The sequence below is a fragment of the Xiphophorus hellerii genome, chromosome 6 (assembly GCF_003331165.1).
Source record: "Xiphophorus hellerii strain 12219 chromosome 6, Xiphophorus_hellerii-4.1, whole genome shotgun sequence".
In the NCBI taxonomy this organism is placed as follows: domain Eukaryota; kingdom Metazoa; phylum Chordata; class Actinopteri; order Cyprinodontiformes; family Poeciliidae; genus Xiphophorus; species Xiphophorus hellerii.
In genome coordinates, this window is record NC_045677.1 from 13,851,166 (window position 1) to 13,864,240 (window position 13,075).

Below are 13,075 nucleotides of genomic sequence, written 5' to 3' on the forward strand. Positions count from 1 at the left end.
ACTGTTGTTTAGGTTTTATTTAGCAGATTGGGTCTGCTTTGTGTCTTCTGGTATTATAAATCAAGACAAACAAAGACTGTATTTGAGATCTCTCAAGACTCTCTGATCACAATTTTATTTAACATATATATGATCCCGCTGGCTCACATTATACTGCACTAAAATATCAACTTTATATTTCTGTCAGTATCACTCGGACAGTGCACTACAGTCCGAGTGATTATGTCTAAATGACTCTATGACTGAAAATTTCCTCTATCCCAATACAGAAAAATAGAAGTCATTGTTTATGGTTCCCAAAAGTCAAGATTAGAAATTAAAAACTACACTCAATGGGGTAAAGACTAAGATGCATGCAAAAATCTGAGCTGTTATTATGGACTTAGAGCTAAATAAAATGTCTGGCACCTGCTGCTCACCCAAAATGCTGATGCCAGGATGAAGGTGGGTGGATGCTGATCTCTGTCCAGTTTTTGGTGGGTAGAGCAGCTTTTAGGGAATAGAAACTCTGGAGGAGGCTGAGGTAGCCTTCAGCCTGTGAGAGTTCCTTAACCTCAGAGCTCTTCTTCATCAACTCGGAGATTTTCTGTTCCAGGTCTTTGATGAAGACTTCATCCTGTCTCTCTGTAGTTTTCTGTTTCTCTTCTATCTCGTTTATTAGCTCCTCTAAGGCTTTCTCAACAGACACCTTCAGAGCAGTGAAGACCTGAACACCTTCTGTTTTATCTCTATCTGCAGCATCTTTACGATTTTTATAGCCTCTTTGATCTCTTGAACTTTCAGTCTATTAATCTGGATTTTCTTCTTAAGTTCAGGTTCCATCTGTTTCAACTCTACCCTAACTGCTTCATATTGATGGCTAAGAGGGACAAACTGGTGACTCTTGTGGACTAAAACCGAGCAGAGGCAGCAGATGCATGTCTGGTCAGTCTTGCAGAACAGTTCTAGAGTTTTATCATGCTTCTTACACAACAGTTCTTCTAGATTTTCCACAGGTTCCATCAGCTGATGTCTCTTCAGTCTTGGCGCTGTCAGATGAGGCTCTAGGTGAGTCTCACAGTAGAAGAGCAGACACAGGATTTCAGGGCTTTCAGTTTGGTTTCAGAGCACAGGTCACAGGGAATTTCTCCTGGTTTGGCAGCTTGTTGCTCTGAGTTACTGCCACTGGCTTTCTGCTGAGCTTTAAGTCTGAACTGAGCAACCATCTCACGGATGTAGGTGTTGATTTCTAGCTCAGGTCTTGCATCACAGTCCCTCTTACACAGTGGACACTGAGAACAGTGATTTACATCCCAATGCTGGGTAATGCAGTTCTTGCAGAAATTGTGTCCACATGGTGTGGTGAGTGGATCTTTAAACAGATCCAAACAGATGGAGCACAGAAACTGCTCTTCAGAGAGGAGACAGCTTGCAGACGACATGCTTGCAGTCTGAGTGATTAAGAAAAAAATGCTGATATTAATGAATAGACGATATGCAAAAATATATATTACAAATATATCTAGACCACACTCAGTTAAAAAAATATGATTTTTGGAGTTGACACTGCAGTCAGTAAACTAATTTCAAGTTTTGCAGCTGAGCAAAATGTTTTATGCAAGGCTGCAAAACACTGAGTTCCTTAAAATTGGTTATTCTGGATTCTCTCTGCTTTATGGTATTTCAAGTCTTTCATTCACTCATTTACCATGGACATTATTAGAATATTATATTATGTAAAACACCTCAAGTAATTCTGCTGTTTAAAGCTCCATATTGTTACAATAAATGTCTTTTTTCTTTTTTTGCAGCTATTTAGTTTCTTATTGTGAAACAGCTAAAATATTGATCAATAAACAGTTCTAAGAAGCTGAAATACAATCACACACTTCATCTACTTTACTCCTGACCGCTCTACATTAGCTACCTTCATCAGTGTATTTGTGTGTAAATCAACCTGTTTTTGTTGTAATCAGAATCACAGTAAAAACAACAGGACATGATCAGAGTGCCACTAATAATTAGTATCAATGGATATTCAATCAACCAATCAGTGTGATGATAAGGACTCACCAAAGTCTGTTGAAGAAAACCCGATGGACACCGTTGGATCTTTTCTCAGACAGAAAGTCACACCTGAATTTGCTGCTGCTTCTTTCACAATTTTAAGTTTCATTTCTGGAGTCAGAACTGTTGCTCCTCCTATCATTTACAGAATTCTCATGCAACTGCAAAGCTATGTGATGAGTAACAGCCACATAATAGTGAGAGGAAGAGCTGCGATGGTAACTTAGAATAGAATGTTAATTAAATCTGATTTTGACTCCCCAGTACACTGGAAAAAACTGCCATTATACCTTTGTCTCTTTAAAAGCTGCTGCCAGTGGAACAAGAATAGTTAAAGGCTCCCATGCTAGTACACAACTGACCAGATTTCAAAGTTAAAGCTATAAGTAGAACCCCTGGAAATAGTAGCCTATGATATTTCCATTCACAATCATAATTTTAACTTATGTATTTTGTCTTAGGCAAAATTCTCATTAATGAACCATTTAAAGACTTTTTGGATGTATTTCCTCAATGAAATTCTCACTTGGAAGAAAATATTGACCTGAAGGAAAAAAAGGTAGAAGACAGGTAGTAGAATTACCACTTCTTTGTTGACCATCAGGCATCAAATATAGGGATTGGACACACTTCACTAAGGTTTCAAAGGGTGTGTCAAGGAGTCCGTGAGGTTTGAGATTGTTATAAGTGAGTGATGTTTTATTTTTTCAGGTTTCTTGAATTTGCTTGTTTAAAAAGAACCTTCATAAATTTATCTGGGCATTATATATTGACAACTATTTATAGGATGTAGTGGTAAATTATATTCCATAACAACAACTAACAAGGCAGCAAAAGTTTCCTAAGGTTAACTTGTATATTTTTACAGAAATCAAAATAGAAAAAGAGGATCAAACAATTAATACGATATTTTGAGTTATTATAAATTAACACAGTGCTCACATTTTCTCTGTGGAAATCCATGTTTTTAAAAGCTAAAATAAATTGCAGACCTGCTTTATTCCCTACAAGGCTTAGTAATGGAACTACTTTGCTCAGGCTTATCTTTACCAGTGCACTAATGAATATTGGCTGATGTGGAAGAGGCTCTTAAGTGCCAAGATATTTACTTTGCAACAAACCTTTTCCATTTTCTCACATTTTTTTTTACAGTGGCAGGATGTCTGTGCATTTGTTGGACAGTTCTGCATTATTTACTTTAGCTAACAGAGCCTTCACTAAATCAGGTGTTTTTTCTTTCACTCATTGTAAAAATCTGGATATGTTGAAAGTGAGATTTTAATGTAGTAGTGTTTCTTTGCTACAAGTTATTCTGGGCTTCTCAGTTTAAATTCCTGGTAATATGGTTTACAGTCTGACTCTCTGAATGAAATGTTTAAGTTTTTTTTTTTTTTCTGCATGAAAAATAATACTTGTTTAGCAACTGTAATTTAAAAGACAAGGCTTTCCAGTGTTGTGCACAAAATTTAAAATTATTTATTCAAATCTAGTTTCTCTTTGTACTTTTACTTTTGGCCAAGTGACAGTGTACCACAAGACAAAAAGGACAGAAAGAAATGTGCTCAGAAAGATTAGAAAAAATACAGAAGTGGAGAAGAAAGACTAGAGATTAGGTGGCAATGCTTTACGATGGTTAGATGCCCTTCTCTCTGTCAAAGCAAGGAAGAAAGATAATTAAACCGGCTCTTTTTACCACATTTCACTCTTTGTTCTGAATTATCTGAGTGGCAGTCTATAATAATGCTAAAGGTTTTCTCTGCCTTCTCTACAAATTCGAATACAAATTTTAGGTGTGACTGTTAATGCACTGGCGCACACAGGATAGTATTACCTTTTTTATTTAAAATGTGTCATGTTTTTTTTTTTTTTCACTTTTAATGAATATCTTTGACTTCCACCCTGTCAGTGTCTTTCAGCCCTTTTTGGATGTTTTTGTTCTTGTTTGTGCTCCTGCCTGGATTTCTAACTTTCCCACCAAAGACTCAGCAGTCACTGTCGTTTTAGACTTCATGTCACTACTTTTTTTAAATCCAGGGATGATGAATGGTAAAAAAAAACAAAAATACTCTGAGACAATTAGACAAGATGACACGATTCTACAGTCACTGAACCCTCCCTATTGTGAGACAGACACTTAATGTTCTCTCCAGAGAACCAGCTTGTGCAGAATACCAAAATATCAAGGCGTTACACTGACCTGCAGGCTTCCACCAAGTGTGCTTGATAAACCTGCCATTCCTTGTGAATTTTACATGCTTGAAGAAATTCATAATGATTGAGTTATTCACATTAACATTTGACTTCAGTTCCCAAAATTATTACTAGTATGAAACTCTTATCGCACCAGGACAGCATAACACTAAGACAACTGGAACAGCTGATAGTTTTCAGTGGTAAAAGTTGTCATTATGTTAAAGCCATTATGTTAATGCAGTCTACTGGCACATTACAATATAGAGATCTCAAACATGTGCTTTCCTTGGAGATGCCCATATCATGTGTTCTCAAGGCGATAATCGAACTTCTGTAAAATTTGGTGGAATGTTTCTTGCCAAATATTACAAGATTCCTTATTTTCACTATAACATTTTGTACTGCTTCTCACTGAAAACTCCGCTCTCACACTCAGTAATGTGCTAAATTTCCTCGCAATTATGTTTCTGCCCTCAGATTTAAATCACTCTCCTTGTAAATATATTCTGTTCCTGTTTGAATCCTATGCCTTGATTTTTTAATCTCTTTTGGGATGAAGCATGACCTTTTCTCACTTAAAATGAACATGAAAAAACAATGTCCTGTATTTTTTGGAGGGGCGAGGGCACTTAATGGGATAATTATATGGAGGTATGTTTGGTACAAAAGTATTTGTGCCTTGTAACTGTGAAGTTGAAGTCAGTGAAAAATCATTTTGTAATTTTGTAATTGTATAGTTTCTTTCCAGTCTTTCACAAATACCACATAACACTTACAGTTTTTCAAATTATTAAGTATAATCTTGTTTTTTGAGTCACACTTAAAAAAAAAACAACTCTCTTACATCCTTGCCCTAAATGATCCAAAACACATGGAGCAAAACAAATCCACATATCTGCATCATAAAAAATAACTTGTAGATATTTCTTCATCACTCTTTGTTCACACTTGTAAATATTTCTTTACCCCTTGAAGACACAATACTCCTGATACACCTTTACAAATTCTTCACTAGGGTTACACAGTTCTGCTCTACATTCAGAAAAATGCAAAATTCCTGCTCTAATATTCTTGCTCCATGCGTTCACAAAGACGCATTTTTTTAATCAAATGTTTTTCCTTAACACAGAAACAAGTCAGTGAATGTTACTAAACAGGAAGGACAGCAAAACTTTTGAGTTTGTATTTTGTGGGAGAGCAGTAATATGGCAGGTGAACATGAGGAATCTTACTCAAAATGAATTATTTGATGTTGTATTTTGGAGAGAAAGATTCAATCACATGTAAAATAGACATATGTAAAATAATCATACTATTGTGTTTTTGCTCAGATTTCAACCCTTTTTGTTCTTTACTGGTAATGATTCAGTCTTGCATATATTTTTCTTAAGCTCCATCTTTGGATAAAATGATAGCAGTTTCCTTTATTAAAGCCAAGAAGTCATTGCATAACTCTCCCCTGCCCTTGTTTAAAGGCATTTTGCACAGGAAATTTGTACACTGCTGTACCTTGAAGTACTGCTATGCTTTTGAAGATTGTATATTATTAGATGAGGATATCTTGAGGAGGTTATTTGATCTATAATCTATTTTCTGAGTTATGGAGTAGTCACATGGATGGCGTTTCTTTTGCAGCAAATGGTTGTTATTCCTGTGTTAATCTGTCTGTGGCGAAGGGATCAAAGTAAAAAATTGAGACAGTCCTCCGCATGGTTTTTTGAATACTATAAATTTTACTGCAACTTTGACTGGTTTAATACAGGATATGGACAATTTATATTTATCATAGCAAATTCTGAACTATGATGGTTAAAATGATTTTTCTTTCCAGTTATTAACTTGTTGTACCATGCGATACTATGAATCAACTAAATTTAATCATCCATGTAACTGTACTGCACCTACTGCTCCTCACATCCTGCAGAAGGCCTTACCTTTTCATGTAAGGCCAGATTTACATGTTCTCAATATATCCTTATTCTTGCATGATGGTGTTACAAAAAGAGATCATCATAAAGAAAATGTAGACATCATATATCTCAATAGTGTATTAAGAATTTTCTTTTAGTTTTGTAATCCTGTTGAGGCATATAGCTGAACTGGATTGGTTTTTCTGGTTATGGTTGTGGGTGATAAACCACAATCATAACCACATAAACATGTTGTACTTTTTAATGAATGCCAATTTATTTAGGACAGTCTTTGGTCAAGGAACTATGCAAATATTACAACACGGTTTTTTTCTGATTTGCTATTTTAAGAAAATTGCTTGTCACTTGTTTAATTGCCTGAGGTGTTAAATTTGGGTATTTGTTAAAATGTCAAAATGACTGGCATTAAGGACAATACTTTAAAACACTGACTGACAATTGAAAAATTCCACTTTTTTAAATCATGCATAATTCGGCTTCTGTTGTGGAAGCAAGCTTTCTTTAATCATCACCTGGAAGCAGAAAGAAAAAAAACAAAATATGATTTGTATTGTCTACTAGGACTGTTAACTTGCCAAAGTTGACAACTGAAAGAAGAAAAAAAGCAGAACATGCATTCTCCGTAGTAGAAATACTATTTAAGTCATAAATCTGACAATTGTTTTCTTCTTCACAATTGCTTTGTTCTATTTCTTCCCTTTTCGTACTGTCAGAATGATTTCTACTCCATTGCACTTGTTTATTTATTTATTTTTATTATTTTTTTGAAAGCCCTTCTTTGGAGTTATATGACTTAAGTGATGAACTTAGGTCATATTTTTATCATTTAAAAATGTAAAATTTATTTAAAATATGAGTGTGTGTCTATTGTCACACAGATTAAGACATTTTGCTAAAATTGTTAAAATGTTCTTGCTCAGTAACCAATCGTTTCATTCAAAATACATACACGTCTACTTGATTAAACTTATTTCATTTTTTTACAAAACCATTATGTTTGAATGAAAGTAATGCTACTTGTAATGGTTTAACCCAGGGGCCCAGAAATAGTCACAACACAAAAGAGAGCATAAAAATTAGATTTATTGAACAAAGAGTAAAATGGCTCAGCACAGTGGACTCTGTTTGCAGCTCTAGGGAAAGAAAAAGCAGGTTGGTGATTTGGTTTCTTCTGGAGAAATGTGCAAGAAAAGAAAAAGATCTAAGTTCAGAATGTGGGTCGTGGTCTAGATTTCAAAAAGGCCGTAGAGAGCCAGGCAAGGCAGGGAAAGTTCTGGGGACATGAACAAGGTTAGAAACATGGAGCCAAATAAGGACAAGTTAAGACTAGGCAGTCAGTAATCTTGCAGGGAGGCAGAGACAGAGGGGAGCTTAAGAATCGCAGAAAACAGGTGAGACAGGTATACAATCAGAATAGAGGCAGTAGGGTTGACTGGACCTGATGAGAAAGTTTTTCAGACAAAGCAGAGTGACATGGAAGCATGAAAACAACATGGGAATGGCATGAAACACGTGAACAGTTATACATTTTGTATTTTTTGCATTGACTGCATATACTATTCTTTCTCTGGGCTCTGTGTTTTGCAAGTAAGCAAGAATGCAAAAAGACATTAATAGTGAAAACTACCTGTTATATATTGTGACTCACATCATCAGTGTGACATTCAAATTTAACTGATGTAACATGGTTTGCTGGTAACATGCGCCTCTAATCTTAGGCATAAATATACATTTCTGCTTGTGACCATTCTTGTAAACATTAAAAGAAAAAAAAACTTGCATATGCTAAAAGTGTGCAACCTACTTATACTGGAGGATATTTACATATTTTCATTCAAATGCACACCTCCGTGGCAATCTGCAGACAAAAGTTTGTGTCCTCCTTTGTATAACTGCATTATTCAGAGTAGGCGACAAACAATACAAGAAACTGCCTGTGGTCTGTACATAGAAGTAAACAGTAAGGGATCATTTTGAAGGAAGATTTTTTTCTTTAAATGTCTCCTTTTATGTCTCTTTGGTGTATTAGTTTGGTTTTTAGATTGTTTTGGTGAACATTTCACCTCTTTAATGTGGTCTTTCATCTTTTTGTGTTTGCAAGGGTTTTTTTTATAAATATGCACAGAAAATCAGACAACCTTTTAAATTGCAGGTCCATGCACCTCCAATGAAGATAGTCCAGGTTCAGAGGACGTAGCAAAATGTGACATGAAGCACACAACATAAGAGGAGAAATTCACAAAATGCTAAAATTTTGAGCCATATGGTGAGAAATAAAAATGTGTGCAGCTGAGCAAAAGTTTCTTGGCTAGTCTTACATGACCTTCTCCTTATTTCTCCTTGAAGTTTCTTTCAGTTTCTTCCAACATAACACACTGACTCAAGGCAACATTCTGTTAGTGTTGACTGCTTACTGAAGCAATTCAGTAAGCAATGACAGCAGAAAACTAAAATAAAATTTTGAGACTAGCCATTTTGGATAAAATATGTTGTGTTTGGAATTAATTGGAGTCCTCCTGCAAAAAAAACCAATAAAAACTATTGACAAGCAGTGTAAAATGACTCAAAAACATGCAAATACTCCATAAATATCCCTTTTGTCTCAATATAGCTGTTACCTTCAACATATTTGATTGGAACTGCTTTTTATTATGATTTTATTTTTATTGCATAAAAATCTAAACGTGTAGCATGTATGCTTATGTATAAAACCCTCTTCAGCCCATACTTAGAGCCACCTTTTACTTACAATTCCAAGTAGGTTTTTTTTCTATTCTTCTTTGCAAGAAAGCATGTGCTTTGTCAGCTTGAATGCCATCTGTGAATACAATTTCTCAAGTCTAGCCACAGATCTTTTGGATTTAGATGTAGACATTTGACTGGGCTACTCTGACACATATGCCGACTTTGATCTAAACAATTTCACTGTAGGTATTATTGTGTGTTGAGGGTTGCTTTCTTATTGGAGGGCAAACCTTCTCTTGTCTAAATTCTCCTGCAGCCTCAAACTTATTTTCTCACAATAACACCTTGCATATGGCTCTAACAGTCTTCTCATCAAATCCTCACCCAGCTGAAGAAATGCCCTCTCTCATCATGATGCTGCAACCAACATGCTTTACTGTGTGCATGGTGTTGCCATAATTTTAGTTTCATTAACCTAACATTCTTGACATTCTTCTATGAAACACACATTGGTGGAATGAGTGTATACAAATTGGTCCTATAGTGTGTGGTGTCAGGTCACACAGCAAAGACAGGGCACCAAACACAAACAGATTTCACTCAAGAACATTCAGATATCTGATGGGAAGTCTCCCAAAATCTCCTGAGACCGAATGCAAGTTCACAGTAAATAAAAATGGTCAACGAGTAAGAAGCAATGGTGATAGTTTGTGGATAATTTATAACAGTGAAGAAAAAAAAGAATATGAAAAGATTTCTTCAACATCCACTTTCTTGTTCAATTTATTTGTCTTCTGTATTTTGGATTCCTCTCCATGTTTCTAGTCACATTTTACAGGCTGCAGGCTTGTTTGTTGGGGAGCAACCTACATGCTGGGATATTGGGCCAAGACAATCCAACATGTTGAATTTCCCCGATTTGTGGGAATTGGCCCCGACGTTCTTCTGAGCAAACTGGGTCACTCTGACACAACAGGAAAATCTCATGGTATTATCTTTGGAACCATAAAGTTAATCGGAGAGTCCTTGAGATTGTTGGAAGGGAAAAATCTTCTCTCTAAGCTATTTCCCTTGATGTGTTAAAACAATATAAAGTTTATCACAAGTGCAAAAATGTCATGTCCCAGAGAGTACCTTTGAAATCCAAATATTGATAGCACATGCTTGTCAAAATCATGATGACTACACTTTATTCGAATACCTGTAATATCAGTAACTTTTGAAAATGCCTTTGGCAAACATAGAAAGTAGCCACTCTGAGGAATTTCAGGCAGTCTTGCTAGCTGTCCACAAAGTTCAGCAAATACAAGTGATAGATAGGCACAATGAATTTTTTGCATTGACGGCATTCTTTCTATTCTTTCTCTGGGCTCTAGTGTTTTGCAATGAGCAAGAATGCAAAAAGACATTAGTACTGAAAACTACCTGTTATATATTGTGACTCATATCATCAGTGTAACATTCAAATTTAACTGATGTAGCATGGCTTGCTGGCAACATGCGCCTCTAATCTTAGGCATAAATATACATTTCCGCTTGTGACCATTCTTGTAAACATTGAAAGAAAAAACCTACATATGCTGAAAGTGTACAACCTAATTATGCTGGAGGATATTTACATATTTTCATTCAAATGCACACCTCTGTGGCAATCTGCAGACAACCGTTTGTGCCCTCCATTGTATACCTGCATTGTTCAGAGTAGGCGACAAACAGTACAAAAAACTGCCTGTGGTCTGTACATAGAAGTAAACAGTAAGGGATCATTTTGAAGGAAGATTTTTTCTTTAAATGTCTTTTACTTTTGCTTTTACTGTTTATATAAAGGATTCATGTGCACCATGTTCACAAGTTATCAAAACCCAATTCACTGTCACTTAGGTATCTAACCTAATGTAGCAAGAAATCTAGCTGAGCTACTTTGCAGATGCACAAAAATATAACAAACAAAATCACTCAGACACAAGCATAATTTATACCGCTGCACATCACACATTTGTGAATATCCTCCCTTGAGGCAAATTCACACAATCATCCAACATTTGTTGTCCCCACCGCCCATCACTCAGTCAGGCATAGTTTTACAGAGAAGGTTTGATTTCCAACACTAGGCAAGATTAAACACAATCAACAACAATAACAGCGGTAGCCAGCTACAACATATGGCTGTTAAATATAAAATGCATTCATGCATCAAAAGAAAACGAGATTCCCATGATTATTATCAGCAGAATGTGGCTGCTTCAAGGGCTCATTTTAGAAACTATTATTTCCTATAGACAACAGATTGAGCCAACTGATGGGGTTGAGAGTGAAATGAACAAATATGCTAATAGGGTTACAGAATGTAATATACAAAGAATATAAATGCCTCTGTTCAGACAATCAAACATTAGCCCCTTTCACACAGGCACATGGACTCCATTTATCTGTTGGCAATGGAACGTGTCAGTGCCTTGTGTGAATTAGTCTCTTGGTGCTTTTCTTTACCATTTATTACTTCCAAAACAGCACGAGTTTGAACTGCTGGAGTCAGGGTATGAAACACAGGCAAATCACTGAAACATGATTTCTATATGGTTTCCATATTAGACAAATGTAACACTAATAATCTAGATGTAAAACCTTTACTTTAACTGATAGTAAGCTGCCTTACAATCTTTGATCTGAATCAAAATATTGTCACAGGAATTTAGAAATCTGAAGACAGTTTGCTTAAATGCTTTTATCTTACACACTAGTATTTAGCACATTGCTGACTGTCAGTAACACTCATATAATATATAATTCACCCTTATGGGGAAATTCCCCCAGTACACTCTATAAAGAACAAAATTCAACTGTCATTTTGTTAATTTTTTATGCAAAGTGTTAAACACCTAGCTAAAATGCACCTTTAAAACAAACTAACATTCAAATTTCTTATTTTTCAATGAGATGTCATAAAAGGTATTAGGTTAGAGAACCCCATATAGAAAAACATTCAAAATATGACTGATATGACTGATTGCGTTTTTGTCTGTAATTTAATCCACAACATTTTTTCATTGATTTACATTTGCAGCAAAATCCTGAGCTGTATTACGATGTGCTGTCAAATTGTAATAACTTGACACCAGAAGAAGAATACTAGCTTGTGAAGAGGTCCAGGTTGAACTGATACGGCTAGATTTGACTTTTAAGAACTTTCAACAACTGCACATCCTGCTGTAATATGTGTTGCATCCCTTGTCACAACTGCCAAGAATTGATCAAAAATCAGACAGACATACAGTAGCTCCAGACAAACCAGTGACCAAGTAGAGTTAATCAGCATTCAGAACAGGAATGCTCCCTTTGTCTGATTTTTGTCTTATTTTTTATCTGGGTAGAATCCCTCCAGGATAAAGTTAATCAGAAAAATTCTTCAGACTCCATGCTGTAATCTGTCTAAACTTGCTTGTCAGTTGTTAACTAAAGTCAACAAATCACCTTCAAAATCCCTTAGTGTCGATCGTAGTGGTCCACAATTATTGTTGCCATCTGGTATCAGCTGTTATGACCCCCTGTGGCATCAGGTGGCCCACATGCTCTCTTTGCAGACAGGGGATTTTTGCAGGTGCTTAGTAAAATCTTCACTTTTTTGACACCATTATAAATTATAAATATTTAGTATTTTATAATTGGACAATTGTTAATAAAAGTGTAAAAAAAAATCCTCTGGCCAAAAACCTTTGTTAATTTACTGCAAAGGTATTATTTTAAGAAACTCATAACTTCTGCTGATTCTACATAGTTTTTAACAGAGTGGCAGCTTCCCATCTCTCAACAGCTAAACCAGGGGATTCAAACTACAGTCTTCAAGGGCCAGTATCCTGTAACTTTTACATGTCTCTCTGCTTCAATACACCTTGCTCCAATATTACCTCATTAGCAGAGCTCTGGGAAACCTGACTGCATTAGTGAGGTATTTTAGCAATTTAATTCAAGTGTGTAGGATAAGAGACACCTCTAAAAGTTGCAGGACTCTAGCCCCTGAGGAATGCAGTTTGAGACCACTGAGGCAGACTATGTTATGACTGTGTCCATATCTGAGGTAAAAAATTACCCTAGTAGATGAGTAATTTTTAGCCAGCAAAAGCTCTACCCATTGCTTGTAAGTTTTGCAAAGTCATTACAAGTTTGGCATGCTATATGATGATATGATTTGTAAAATTATATAATTTCTTCAAAAGACCTGC

General features: G+C 35.7%; 1 pseudogene; it reads right to left on the reverse strand.

The window, feature by feature from the left end:
- Positions 1–415: 415 nt before the first annotated feature.
- Positions 416–1,421, reverse strand: LOC116721901 (E3 ubiquitin/ISG15 ligase TRIM25-like; annotated as a pseudogene).
- Positions 1,422–13,075: the final 11,654 nt, after the last annotated feature.